This window comes from Balaenoptera borealis, assembly GCF_965194805.1.
Source record: "Balaenoptera borealis genome assembly, chromosome: 16".
Classification (NCBI taxonomy): domain Eukaryota; kingdom Metazoa; phylum Chordata; class Mammalia; order Artiodactyla; family Balaenopteridae; genus Balaenoptera; species Balaenoptera borealis.
In genome coordinates, this window is record NC_138872.1 from 9,511,885 (window position 1) to 9,527,156 (window position 15,272).

Here is a 15,272-nt window from a genome sequence, read left to right on the forward strand (position 1 = left end):
AACATCCTATAGTGCAATGGAGCATTATGAGCCCCAAATATCAACAACAGTTCTGAGGTTGAGAAATGCCATTCTAGGACAGTGATTGTGAAATGTGGCCCCTGGACCAGCATCAGCACCAGCATTACCTGGGATCTTGTTAGAAATGCAAAATACAGGGCTCCACCTCAGATCCCCTGAGAGGATGGGGCCAACAACCTGTGTTTTCACAGGTGCTCCACATGATTCCGATGCAGGCCAAAGTTTGCAAACCACTGTTCTAGGGCCATCTGAACACGTGGGCTGAGCTCCACTGCTCACCCTACACACTCACAAGTGCTCAAAGTCCAAGTCAAAATGAGCATCAAAGTTTTTGGCCTGTGGAATTCTACCCCTGTCAGAATTCTAGATCAGCTAGACACCCTTCCTTGTTTCCGAAGCGACAAGAAGATGCCACTAGCCCGTCCAGGACCTTCCTGTAATGTGCAGGAAACAGACAGTATAATGATGAATTCTTTAGGAAGACCTAGGGTTCCCCCCATCAGTGCTTCTCTGGACACAAAGGTACCCTTATTAGCAACATATAAGTGAATGTATATTGGCCCCCCACTTAAGTCAGATTCTGGGAGAGATGCTTATGTATACATCATCTCAATTATTATCGTTAATAAGGAAAGTGATGACTATTGTTTCTGGAGGACATTTACCTGCATGATCTCATTCTGCAATACTGCCTTGGGAATTAAGTTTTGTAATCATGCCCATTTTAGAGATGAAGAAACTGAGACTTATGACTGTATGTTGGGGACAGTCCATCTGATGCAGACATACTGTACACGGGTTGCCAAACATTAACCAGCATTAACCTCATGGGAGTGAAAAGAGCACTGGGCTGGGGTTAACAGAACTTTTGCCTCTAACGACAATTTCTTCCATTTTTGTAAAATGGAAGGTTTTAACTAAAGCCACTCTAATTTCCTTCCACACGTAATCAGTTATAATTATGGTGGGTTATAATTGTTCTATTTTCTTAGGATCAGCACAATAAACACTATAACTATTTACACTGATATTTACATTGATTTCATTACTTTGATATCAATTTACATTGATATAGCATTTAAAAGTTGTCCACGTGCTTTCCCATCCACAATCTCACTTCAATTCACTGCTGTTCTGTGAGGTACAGAAGGAAGACATGTTGATTTCATTGGACATTCGAACACTAGGATGGTACATTGGTTGCAAACATTTATTGGATCCTTGCTACATGCCAGGCAAGTGCTGAGTGTTTTAGAATCCTCGTCTCTTTTATCCTCACGGTGAGCCTATAAGACAAGCATGACTGTTCCCACTTTTTAGATGAGAAAACTGAGGCTCTCAAGAGAAGTCAGGACCCGAGGAGCCGCACCGTTAAGCACTGAACCTGCATTTGAACCAATGTCTGACCAACCCCCAAGCCCAAGGCATGGTCTAGCCCCATGAGACATGGTCTTCCAGGAAACTGAGGCACAGAGAGAGCCAGGACTTCCCTAAAGGCATTTTTCGAGCTGGAGCCTAGAATAAAATCCAAGCCGCTGCTCCCTGACTGTGGTCCTGCTACCAGAACACAATTAGACCTGACTTATCCATTTTGGGGGTGGGGATGGGCATGGAATCATGGCCTGGTTCATCCTTGCCATGACTGAAAAGATGCTCACCTTCACCCTGCTCTCTGCATGGGGGTGAGGCGGGGGCGGACCTGCATAGCGCTTGCTCCCTTTAAACGGATGCACTAGTCCCTTGGGAGATGAAGCTCGTTGGTTCTGTCACTTGTGAGTAATGCACCGCAGCTCCCTGGTGGGGAAGATGCCAGATTATACAATAGCGTGCATTGGTGTGCAACTGTCTTTAGAATAACAAATCTCCTCTACTGCTTGTGAGCATTACACTTTAATAAAACCAAAATAGGGGTCACAAATCCCAGCTCTAGCTAAAGGGCATGCCTTAGAAATTCATGTTGGTTACACCCCTTACCATACCCACCCCCCAGCAAAAAAAACACACACCTTTCATAATTCACAGGGAATGAATGGCCCAGACTGGGGCTTTATTTACCTTTGTTTTTTGGTGCGGGTGTAACGGGGAGTAGAATTTCTCAGCCTCAGCACTGTTGGCTGTTGACATTTGGGGCCGGATAACTGTTTGTTCAGGGGTTTGGGGGGCCGCCCTGTGCATTGTGGGCTGTTTAGTGGCACCCCTGGCCCCCACGCACTACAAGACAGAATCGCCCCCAGTCCAGTTGCAACAACCAAAAATATCTCTAGACATTGCCAGATGTCCCCTGGGGGGACAAAATCGCCCCCAGTTGATAACCACTATGTTAACGGGAAAACAAGGAGCCAACGGTATCGTGGGTGGGTGTTAGCAGAAATAATGCCTTACAGCTGAAGCTTTTCTTTCCTAAAGAAAAAACAAATATATTCCTCTATGGAAAGCATTCAGTGCCAACAGTGTGCAACAAGAAATAGATTTCCCAGCAGTAGTGGTCTTAGCTCCGGGAAGCCCCTTCCTTCCCTTGGCCTTAGGGAGAGGTGCGGGGTCTTGCGAATATTCGAATATTCGTGATGCTGGGTCTGGAAGGCAGCGGGAGGGCGCCAGGCGGAGTGAAAGCCCTGGGGGCAGAGGCGCGGACCAAGCCGCTGCCCACCCATCTCACCTGCTCTCACACCACCTTCACGCGTCCCAAACTTAGAGGTGAAAGCTCGCAGGTGAGATACAGAGGAACCGAGCAGAGCGACAGGTTGGAAATCGCACGCTCTGGGGATGCAGAGAGGACGGGGTTCCTTCCCGCCTGCCTGCCTTCACAGCGGGGGGAATATGGTAGAAATAAATTTAGGCATTTTCTTCGCAAATGGATACTAAATCGCTGCTCACCTCCACGGTATGCTCCCCAACAGGTATTGTGTGTCTCGCAGAGGTTTTAAAATTTGGAAATCATTGCAAACATTTAAAGATTGGGATAGTGCTCATAAACATGCAGGTATCAGGCTTCTCAAGAAAAATTGTCTGTTCTGGATGCATTAAGCCAGAAAGCCTGACTGACGACCGTAAGCTCGGGCTGGGTGGTGGCGCCCCCTGTCGGCTGGGAAAGTATTTTGCTGTTCGCCATGCATCCTCCCAGGTCACGCAGGGTTTTACACTGCCTGCAGGGATTCTGCAGGTAATTGAATTAAGTGCCCCCATCCTATGTTTTTAAAAATGTCTTGCATTAGGCAATATTTGATATGTTAAAAATATATTTAACACGTATATAATTTAGGAAGCATAACAAAGCATCCGTGAATATGCCACCTAACTTTAAAGCTAGAACATGACCTTGAATATACTCATATTTTCTCTTTCTCTCTCCCTCTCAGGCATACATTATTTAGCTTTTTGTGTTCATCATTCTTCTTTTTTGTTTTTAGTTTTATCACATATGTATGCATCTCTAAAAGACATGTTACTTAGCTTGTGTTTGAGTTTTATAAAAATGATACCCTAGTGTATGTAGTCTCAGATGATATGTTTTTATCACTCAGCTATATGCTTCTAAGATTTATCCACATTGTTGCAGGTAGCTGTGGCTCTGTTATTTTTCACTGCTGTATAATACTCCAACAGTGTGGTTTGTTTATTCCTCGTTTCATGTTGTTCCCTCCCCTGCATTTTACTTGGCTCACTCCTTCTGAGGGATCAGCTTTACAATGACACCTTCTCAGAGAGCCTTGGCTGCCATTTGTGAAAAGGGTACACTTTCCATTATTTTCTGTACAAGCATTCAGATTTTTTCTTTCAAAACACTTGCCACAATTTGCCATCTCTTTTTAAATTTGCTCATTTTCTTGCTCATTGCTGTTTATCAATAGACTTTAAGCTCCATGAGGGGAGGATCTTGCCTAGAGGTCTGTTGTAGTCACTTCAGCACTCAGCATACTTCTTCACACGTAACAATGAACACATGTTTTTTTTTCTTAAAATGTGATAAATATTTTTTTGGCAAGGAATGGAGAACATAGCCCCTGAAAAATGCTAGCTGGCCTCCTACACTAGAGGTAGACATTCAATATGCCTTACTCATGGTGCCTGGGTCCAAGGTGCTTGGTAAATGTTTGTTAAGGGCTGTGAGTAGAAGTGATGTGTGAAAATTCTACTTCATGACCTTGAAAGGAATGGCTTTGCTCACTGCTCTCCATTTACCTCTCCCCACTGATACAAATGTGGACATGGTGGTGAACCATTTTGGGCCAGACAGACAAGGAAGTAGCCCTAGCAATGCAGGAAGAACAAGGAAGAAGATGTCTGGGAGACAGATACTGTGGGATTGCCACACCAGCCCCAGGCTTAGAGGAAAATGAACTGCTCTCTTGTTTAAGCCAAAGTTATACTGGGTCCCTGCAAAAGCAGGCAGACCTCCAAGCTAATGGATGTACTCCACTGGTCGGACACTGCTGGGAGAGAATTCTTGTCCCCCAAGGAGATGAACCCAACCACCAAGCAACTCTCTGACTCTACCCTTTTATCTGTTGTCCCCATGAAAGTAATGAGTGGACCCCCAGAAACCAGGGTCCCGCCCCCAAGCACTACCTCCCCTTCCCTTTCTCCAAGTTTCCTCACTCTCTGATACTTTCCTTATTGATAGCATTTTAAGATTCTCTCTCTCACCACTTGGTTCCGTTACAACCCTGGTGATCGGACTTCATTCTTGGAGTATTAGAGGAGCTGAGAGGAAGACAGGAACAAAGAGAAGCTAGAACAATCCAGTTCTAAAGCCGAATTCTAAGATTTTACCCAGAAATTTGTTATGAATCTGCCCCAAGACACAGAATAGACAGTCAAGACCCAAGAGAATCTTGCATTTCCCAAATCTTTATGGTCTGAAAATGTTTAAGGCAAATGTAACCAGGCACCCTCCTTGACCAAAATGAAATCTTACTAAACCACCTGTAGCTATGATAGTGCAACTTCCCAGAGGACTTGCCAAAACAAACCATTTGTGAAATGTACACCAAAGAAAGTAAAGGAAGTGACTTCTTGTATGGGATCATTATTTATATACCAGGAAAATGCTGAGGAACGTCTGCCAAAAATAATAGTTTTAGAAGAGCTGGTCGGCTGCTGACCCATCTGACAATAATTAACTATCAGGAGCTGTTGTCTATTCAGGCCACTCCAGTCGATATAATGAAGCCAGACCATTTTAGGAATAAGAGAAGTCTTATTTTTTAGTTCCCTATTATGTCAGGGTTTGCCTACAGCTCATCTAATAATGGTATCAGCTCATGGAGAAATAAACTATAATCATGACAACAAATGGCAGCCATGTTTTGAGTGATTCCTACACGCCAGATAATAAACCAAGTGTTCTACACATATTACCTCATTACAATTTCATAATAAAACTATGATGTACTCCCCCATTTCTATTTGGGGAGAACCAAGGCTTGGAAAACATAAACAACTTGCTGAAGGCCACATTACTAGCAAAGCATAAATTCAGGATTCAAAACCAGTTCCATCTTCTTAACAGTTCTCAAACTCCATCCATTTGTGTACCTCATACACAATTTTTGCCATATCTGTGTAACAACTGTTATAAAGATATGAAATACTTTTCTTCCAATCAACTTTCCTTTTATTTTTACCTAGCTAAATTTATTTAACTGAAAATGTTTTATGAAAACCATAAATGTAAAGCCCCAAGTATCAATTGCTTTAAATAGATAACCACCTTGAATATATCAGAATATAAACATAAAAATGCTGTTAATTTTTATATAGACTTAGCTACTGAAGAGTTTAAGCCTGAACTGTGCTCTTGTTTTGTTTAAAAAAGGAGAATAAGAAGTGATAAAGTGATGTTAAATACTATACTACACTAGAACCAAGTGAGACTTTCTCCCCAGACCAAGCAGAAGAACCTAAAGGGAATTCAAGGGGCAAATCATTCCCACTAGGATTGTCAGTGTTATATAATGACGGGTGAATGTATCCCCAAACTATACTGAGTATCATTTTTTTCTTTTTTAAGAAATACCATATTATTATTTGCTCTCATTCAAGAGGTATACGCTGGGCACACAGACTTACTCTCCTGACCATTGTAAGAGTCTACATCAGTTACCTAGAAACCATGTTAAGCCCATTGCTAGTTCCTGCTCACGGACTAACAATCTGAGAAAAGCAATGAAAGTCAAAATCAGCCTACTCTTCTTCAAGATGGAGTTATCCATTATTAATTCATTCATTCAGTGAGTGCTCACTGAGAGCCCTACATGCTGAGAATAAAGTGGTGAGCAATATAGACATTGTCCTGCCCTCACATAGCCTATGAAACAAGATAATGGTGTGACAGCAAACTGGAGACCAACAGTTATCTAACAGCAATGGAACAATCGCATATAAAGCCCTCCTGCTCCTTAGATGGAACATGAAACTGTGATATTAGACAGGCAGACAGATGTGAAGAAGGAAGGATCATTACCTGGCCCCTTTCGGGGAGTTTTCTGGGAGTGACAACAGGCAGGGTAACTGCCATTGGTTTACTGGTTAGAGAAGAGCCAGCCTCCTGAATGTTTGACCAGGATCTGAGTTTCACCACTCATTTTATTTCCTATGTTTCTTCCTCAAGTAGAAGAGTCAGAGAACCCTCTCTTATTGCCAGAGAAGTAGTAGTGATCAACCAATGAATGTCAGGAATCAGAAAGAGCTAGCCTCAGTTCTTGGCTTTATCACCTGCTAGCTATATGACCTTGACATGTGACTTTCCTCTCTAAGCTTCTTCATCTATAAAATAAGATCATAATGATAGCCGTCTATGGAGTTACTATAAAGACTGAATGAGACAATGCACTGAGCCATGACCACCTGATAGCCAGAGACAAGTGCCCTTCAAGATTTTATTACAGCCTGAACCACCACCCAGGCAGAAATGAGTATGCTAAGCCCCTGAGCTCCTAATGGGCATAAAACGCAAAAGAAAAAAAAAACCCACTGAGATCCTTACCTGGGGGACTCCATACTGCCTTGCTCCTGGAGAATACTCACAGTCACCATGAATCACGCTCCAGGGAGTCCTGGCGTGTAAGAATATGCCACTTGTCATTTGCTACACCGGTGGTTCTCAAATAGGAACTAGTTTGGCCTCAGGGGACTTCTGACAATGTCTGGAGACATTCTGGGGAGTGCTCATGTTGTTGAATAAGGTGAACTGCACCAAACCAGTGCCTGGTGGTGAAGTAAATCCCTTGCATTTGCAAGTCAGGGAACCTGTGCCCTAATGGAACCAGCTGATGCAGATGGGGATAACAAGGACATTTCAAAGGGAAAGAAGAATCAGACATAGGAAAGTTTGGGGAGAGGGAAGAGATGGGGCTTTGGAGAAAGATGTCTGCTAACTTGAGTGTCTACTCCACGAATCTAAGGAGCAGTAGATTGTTTGGCAATGAGTCGCTCCTTTCAGTGGAGTCCTAAACAGGGACCTAATAAACCAGAGAGGATTACATATAGTCAGAGATGTTAAGGAGTAACCCTGAAGTATGATTCAGTAAAAATTTCACACCTTTTAAGGACCTTGGAGGGGAGGTAAGTCTATGGCTCATCCAACTGTATGACCTTTGAGTACAAATAATTACAACACCATGAGATAAGTACAAAAGCAGAAGTGGGTGCCAAGGAGGAGAGGCAGCTCAGAGCTCGACTTGATGACCTCCACTCAGATGGGGAGGGAGGGCTTGGAAGGCAGTAGGCACAGTGACAAGAACCTGGTCTTCAAAGGAAGTACTGCCTGCACCACTCAGCTGGAGAAGTTCCTTTTTCTCGGTTAAGTCTCAATGTCAGCATCTGTAAAAAGAGAGGCTGAGAGCATCCTCTCCTCATGGTGCTGATAGGAGGATGGGGTGAGACAAGACATGCAAAGTACACAGTGAGGACGCCACCAACGGTGGCCATGATAATGGCTTGATATACAAAGTCCCAGCTTGGTTTTAAAATAGGCACTGAGCCCAGCAATGAAACCAGGGCAGAATAAAGGCTGTCGGCTTACAGCGTTACTACTGGTCTGACAGGTAAGTGGGCTTCTGATGGGGCCTTATGCTCCATATTTGAGCTTTCTAATTGGGGGAATGAGGTCCAAGCCAGGATAAATCACAGATAGGCAAAATTTCTCTTTTCTGTATAATTCACAAGCCAGAATTTCCAGTGAAACTTTGGAGCTTATCCTGCTCTTCCTTAGGATAAAAATATTCTTGAAACAGAAGAAATTGTAGACAGCTCTCATTGCCTTCTGGGTAATCACGTCTTTAAGGAAAACTCCTGAGGCTTATTATGAATCAAACTGCATCTTAGCCATGTCCTTGGAGAGAAGTTTTAGATGGATGGGTGTTGGAGTGAAAGCTTCCAAAAGCCGATCTCGTTTCAAAGGAAAAGAATATGCTTTCAATTTTTCATGGTGTACAGTGGATTATTTTTATATTCATTCCTGAGTCTTTCATTGGAACACATAATGGCTATCTACTGTTGCAACAGTGAAGGAATTTTCCACTATAATAACTGTGATCTTGTCTCATCTTTACGATGTGCAGAGGGAACAAGCATTTGCCTGGAGTTAGCAACTTTTGACCCATCTTCTCCTGGGAGCTCAAGACTCAACAATAGCATTTAGCCAACATTTACTGAACCCCTTCTATGGGTGTGATGCACTGTGCTAGAATCTAGGGTTGCAGTGGTGTGGAAGACATGGTTATAACTGGGGTGACCTCTGGGGAAAGTGGCAGGAACCAGGATTGGAGGTGATAGTCTAGCCAGGGTCTCAACAGGAAAGAGATGTGCATTTCAAATGTGCAATTTAAGGAGCATTTAATAAAGGGATTGCTTACATAGACTGAGGCAGCGTTTAAGGGAAGCAACAAAGTACAGAACTGTACATATGAAATAGTGGCAGGGGGACCATTAGTAACCCTAGGCCTGAAGGCACGAGAATGAAAAGCACCATCAGAAGCCAGAGAGGTGACTACATAAAGAGGGACACTGAAAGAACCTGTAGCCTTTGTCAGAGTGACAACCATCCCATGGACATAGGGCAGAGGGGGAGGTAGAGGAATGGTACCCCATGCTCCCACCCTCTGATCTTACTTGGTGCCCTTAATGGCCGAGCTCGACAGGCAACTGGAAGGCGAAGAGCTCATCGATGCAGACCCCATGGTCAGCCTCCCAGAGCACTGAGCAGGGCGGCTGGTATATGGATCTGGAGAAACAAATGAAAGATATCTGGCATGTGGTCCAAAAGGACTACATTCTTTATCTGTGATAATTTGATGTTGTACAAAGAGAATGCACTCAAGTGAAGAAGGAGAGGGAGAAAGAGATGAGGGAGAAAGAGGAAAAGAAAGAAGCAAGAAAAGGCAACAATAGGTCAAGAAAGACCAGTAAACAGGCGATTAAATTCAGAGGAAGTGTGTCCTTGCAGAAAGCTATGGGAACATCAAGAGGAGCCTGACCTCAGGCGTGGGGAATCAGGTAAGGCCTCCTGAAGGAGAGGTATCTGAATTGAAACCTGAAAAGCTGCTAGGAATCAGCCAGGTAAGAGGGTGGAGAAGGGCATTTACAAAAGCCTCAAAGTGAACTGAGGTTCTTAGAGGTCAAAAGTAAGTTTGGGGAGAAGAGAGAAGTAAGATTGGTGAGGTAAAGAGAAAGACAACCAAAGAGAACCTGTGTGTGACAACAACGAGCTCAGACTTCATCCTCAAGAAAATGGGGAAACACAGAGGAGAGCGACAGGAGTAAACTGGCATTTTCATGTTTTCCTCCAATTTCACTCCCAGGAAGTACATGTGATGCTGCCAACCTTCCAGCAAACACACGCCTGTCTGTCCGTCTTGACAAAAAGAAAGTGTACGTGGGAGATTGGTTTGTCTTTTTAATCCATGGCAAAGATCCAAAGGGCCAAGAAAACAGAGGTGGCTCTTTTGGTGAGGCGAATGTTTCCATGCGAAAGGAAATTGCTGATGTACCTCTCCACTAACCACTGCACGCCTGAATAGGGATACCAACGTTTCGAAAGGCAATCTGACACACCTTTGGCATTTAAGAAATAGAAGTCTTAAGCGTCAGCATCATGAACCAAGCCCAGATTAATGACCTTTCAGACTATAGGCTCAAGGAATTAGAAATAGGTCAGCCTTGCAAAGAATATTAAGAAATCACTGAACCATAGCAAATCAGACTTCTCATTCGTTCCACCCTCTCTTAACAAAGTGACCCTCCCCATCTCCTGGGAGTCTCTGTTTCATCTGATCTCTCCATCTGGGGGGTTGGGAGAACAAATATAGACTTCCTGCGAAGACACTACCTTTGATGCAAGACACAGGACATACATAAATAGAAGTATGTTAATTCTTCATTGAGTCCATCATTTGCAGGCCACCAGTTCATGGAGGAGGGCTGATTTTCATTACTCAAGCAAGTGTCCTTTGCATATTTGCTTTTTTCATTTGATGTGTTTATGCAATAAATGAATCATGCAATATAGTGATCTGACTGATAAAATTCCCAGGTCATCGCTTCTTTTTATCTTTATCTTGGTAAAATTTATTCTTAAGTTGCAAGTTTGGAAATAGGAACTGTCTTATCACACCCTGGCACTGCTAAACACTGGCAGGGTGCCCCAAGTCCTAGAACAGACATGAACATGATCCACTGGATGAGTCCATATATCTTTCAAAGGATAGGCGGGCTCTGCTGATTTTACCTTTCTTTTTCTGGATCCCCTAATTTTGCTAAGATATAAACATCAGCACTTACCTGATGCCATTTCTAATAAACAACAATAATAAACAAGATTATTCTCAAGCTGCATCTCACCCCCTTGCCTTCATTATGCCGAGTGTTTGCCAACATTCAGGTTCACATTTCTGCAAAGGACTGTTTTGGGGGGACCACGGCTTTGCCATGTTCAGGTGTCTACCCAGAACAGCTATTCCTTCTGGGGGCAAATGATTCTTCCCCCACTCTCCTGTCTTGGCCCAGTGATGGGTGTTGGTCACAGCATTCCCTTCCTCTTCCTGACCACTGAGTGGACACAGTCTGGGCAGATAATCCCATCATATTCCCTGGCCACAGAGGTTGGTCCAGGGATGGCCCTGTGTCTAGAGCTAAGGCCAGTCAGAGAAGCAGGAATAAGACTCTAACAGTGCAAGTGCAGACTCAGTCACAGCCCTGAATTTACTTATTCCTGAAACCAGTCTGTTCCATCCTTCCCATGGTTTGGTTAAACAAAGCAATAAATGCCCCTCTTTGGCTTAAGGTAGTTTGATTTTCTATAGCCTGTGCTGAAGGAGCCCTGATGAGTACACTTCATGCTTTTTAGAAAATAAAATTCTCCACTTTCTCTAGATAGCAAATTCCTTTACCCATAGAATGACTGCAGAATATCACAGCCCCTGGTACAGCTATGGAGAGTGAACGGTACCTTTTCATTTTGCACTGGAATCCACAAATTATGTAGCCAATCCTGATAGAAGCCAGCACTTGCTGGCATTCCAAAGGTACTGAGGAGGTGGCTTATACACAAAGGGCGCCATCAGTTGAGGGGCTGAGCTCCTTCAACTGGTGGTGTAATGAGTAGGAGGAAGAGAAAAGAGCATGTAAGACGGCTGCTGACGGAATGCAGTATGACCCCAAGAAAGGCATTATTTGGGAGGTTGGTAGAAAGCACTGGAAACACTTGCCCTGGTTTGAAAAGAGAGAGTGGACTCGGATCCTACAATCAAGTTGGTGGGAGCTTTTTAAATGAAGGGATAATATAAAGGCAACTCATTAGGGGCAGAATCCCTGGAATTGGACTGCCTGGGTCTCATTTCTGCTATTTCATAACTGTGTGACCATGTTCAAATTACCTAACCTCTCTGTACCTTATTTTCCTCATCTATAAAATAAAGCTAACAACTGTACCTAACTCATTGCAGTTTGTTAAAAATCATATTAGATAATGCATGCAAAGCAAATAGCACAGTGTCTGGCACACAATAAATCTTCAGTGAAAGATTATTATTGTTGTTGTTATTGTTGTTAAGCATAATTTGGGAATTAGCAATTGTACCTCTTACTTTGTGCTAAGCAATGTTCTAAACCAGTGATTCTCAAAGTCTCAGGAAGGCTTTGCACTCATAAAAATTACTGAACTTCCCAAAGAGCTTTTATTTATATGGCTTAAAGTGATCAATGTTTATAATAGAAATTAAAACCAGGACAGTTTTAAATGTGTATTTATTAATTCATGTTATAAGTTAATAACAATAATAATAGTAAACCCATTACATGTTAACATAAACACCATATGCTTATAAAAATATAACAATTGTTTCCAAGCAAAAATCATATAATGAGATGCATGCTTTTGATGTCCGGTTGTAAAAGCCAGCTACCTTCTCATATCTTCTCCTGCACTCAGACCATTGTGATAATGTTTTTCTCTTGAAATAAGTATACGAGGAAAATCCAGTCTCGTATATATATATATATATATATATATATATATATATATATATATATATATATATATATATATAGTGAGACAAGAGAAGGGTATTTTAAGAAGATTTTCAGATAAGTATAGATATTCTCCTCTGATATCACACCAAAACTCAACAAGTAATGGTTTCTTAAAGGTTCATTGCAGTGTGGAATCTGAAACCATATCAATAAGCTTTTTATACTCTGCTACATTAATATCCATTTGGTCCATCTTGCAATTTGAATGGACCTTTTACCCACACATGACTTTAGAATATGATACATCAGTCATCTGGAAAATATCAACTTACCAAATTGCAAAGATATTCCAGATGTTCATGCATTTCATATCACCATCATTATCATCAGAAAAGCATTTAAATATGGGAAAGCTGTTAAGCTCAGAGTGGTGGATTCGAGTTTTCCAACATTCTAAGTTTTGCTTGAAAATAAGAATTTTATCTTTGGCAACAAATACCATTAGTTATTTTCCTTGAAGTGAGAGCTAATTTTGTTCATTTTCAAAAAACACTGGCAGATCCTGAGGTCTAAATAACCATCATTTGTCAGTCATTCTTCCTAAAAATGGTGTTTCATGAAAACAATGGCTACTTCAGTTCCCATCTCAATCACAGAAGTGTTTTTTCTTAGAGACAACCATCATCATTCCTCATACAGCAGAAGGGCTTTATATATGCTTCCCATCTCACCACACATAATATTAAAACTGTCAAGATTTAATACAAATTAAGACATGTTATACTTCATCAAGGACACTCTTTTAAGTGCAACTGGTGTTTTGTTTATTTTCTTGCCTGCAAGTGTGTTGTGGTGAAGACGACCATGAGTGCTGGGACAATGAGTGCCACCGCCTTAATTCAGGCTAAGGCTCCAGCAGGTCTGCCCACCGTTGCTCTTGTACCATCAGTGCAAATGTCAACTCAGCGGAGAAGGCAGAGAAACTCTTAGTATTATTATGGAAATACTTTTGACTCTGTGGACCCTACGTCTCTGGGACCCTTAGGAGTTCTCAGACCACTGCTATTTTAAACTGGCCCCACACACTCAATCACCACAAGACCTCTATGACATGAGTGTTATTATTATCCCCATTTTACAAATAAGAAGACATGCAAGGTGAGCTTGCTTAGGACCATACAGCCACGAAGAGGAAGGAGTGGGATTCGGCCAGAGTGTGGGCTCCTAACCACTATGATGAAAGAAAGGATGTGGTTTTAGCTGCATATTATTCCCAGCTTTCTGAGACACATGCTATAGTTATAAGGGGAAAAGAGGGGGGGGAGAAGGACATAAAGTGAGACAGACTGAAGAATAAAGAGAAAGATCAAAAAGAGGAAATTATCTCTGATGAAAGATTACCATTTATCCATGAGATGAAGTTACCTTCCTAGAAACAGCCAGAACACAGCTCATTTAAAATTGCACTGATGTAAAATATAATTTAGGTTTTTTTTAAAAAAACAGGTAATATAATAATAACAAGTTTGAACTAAAAGCCTGGGATGATAAACTTGGGTCAACATCAGAGTTCAAGGAGAAGTTGCTTAGGGCTGAGCCAGATTCTCAGCGAGCAGTACATTCCTTTTTCTTTAAAGGCAATTTATCAGGACTTATCCAAGCCTGTAAGAGCAATCCCTTAAGACCATCCAATTTCCTTTATTTCTAATTCCATACTTAGCAGAGCAACCTTCTGATAATTAATTTGTTTTCTCAGGTAAGTCAATACCGGGAAAGAGACTGGTTGAGTTATTGTGCTGGCTATGTTGCCTGCTGTAAATGAATAAATTGGTTTGTGGATTTATCAGTCCACCTCCCAAGAGTTCAGTTTGCAAACACCACTTTTCCTAGGGTGCGCTGACATTTGACTTGTAGACCTGCAATGCTATGTGACCAAAGTGATCAGGGCTGTTTTAAGACTTTGTAACTCTGGGCACACTTATTTTAGGGGTCACCATCCTAAGTTACCTCAAGTATATTAGAATACAGTCACTCCCAGGGCTGCTATATTGCACAATGCCACATCTGAATGGAGATTCCTGGAATTGTGCAGCAAGTGGCCCTACTTCTATTCCATTTTAAATATAATTTATTGTGTTAAAAAATGAAGGGAAAGAATTTTGATAAAGATCCGTATTTAGCTCTAAGTCACTTATTTGATTTGCTTTGGGCCATAAGTTCCCAGCAATCATTACGTATGGCAGAGAATGCTAATTGTCCCCAGGATCCATTCTCCAATTTTTCATTTTCATAATAGAATCCCACGCCCCACCCCCTAAGTTTTAGAAGACACAGAGTCACCTTGCTGGAGGTTTTTCTGTACTCCTAACTATGGCCATATTTTTAAGTCTGGTCAACTGTGTTTGAGCAGGCATGACATGTGTGAACTTCCACATCCCGCTCCTTAGGCAGAAGTGACTTGATTTATTTTATCCTCATTTCTTCTTGCTATGAGCTGGAACTGGTTAATCAAGGTCAATGATACAGACAAGGACAATGCTTCAGCGGCTGGCAGAGCAATGAGATGGAAGGAACCTGGGCCCCTGGATGACATCATCTTGCCCCTCTCCCTGAACCACCCACATACTCTCACACTGTTGCATGTGAGAGAAGTAAACTACTATTTTGTTAGAGTTTATTTTGAGGTCTCTGTTACATAGGCTTGTCCTACACCCTAACAGTAGCAGGGATTGTAGGGAAGTGAGAGAATCAAGTCATACATTTTTTTAGAAAATAGTGAAGAT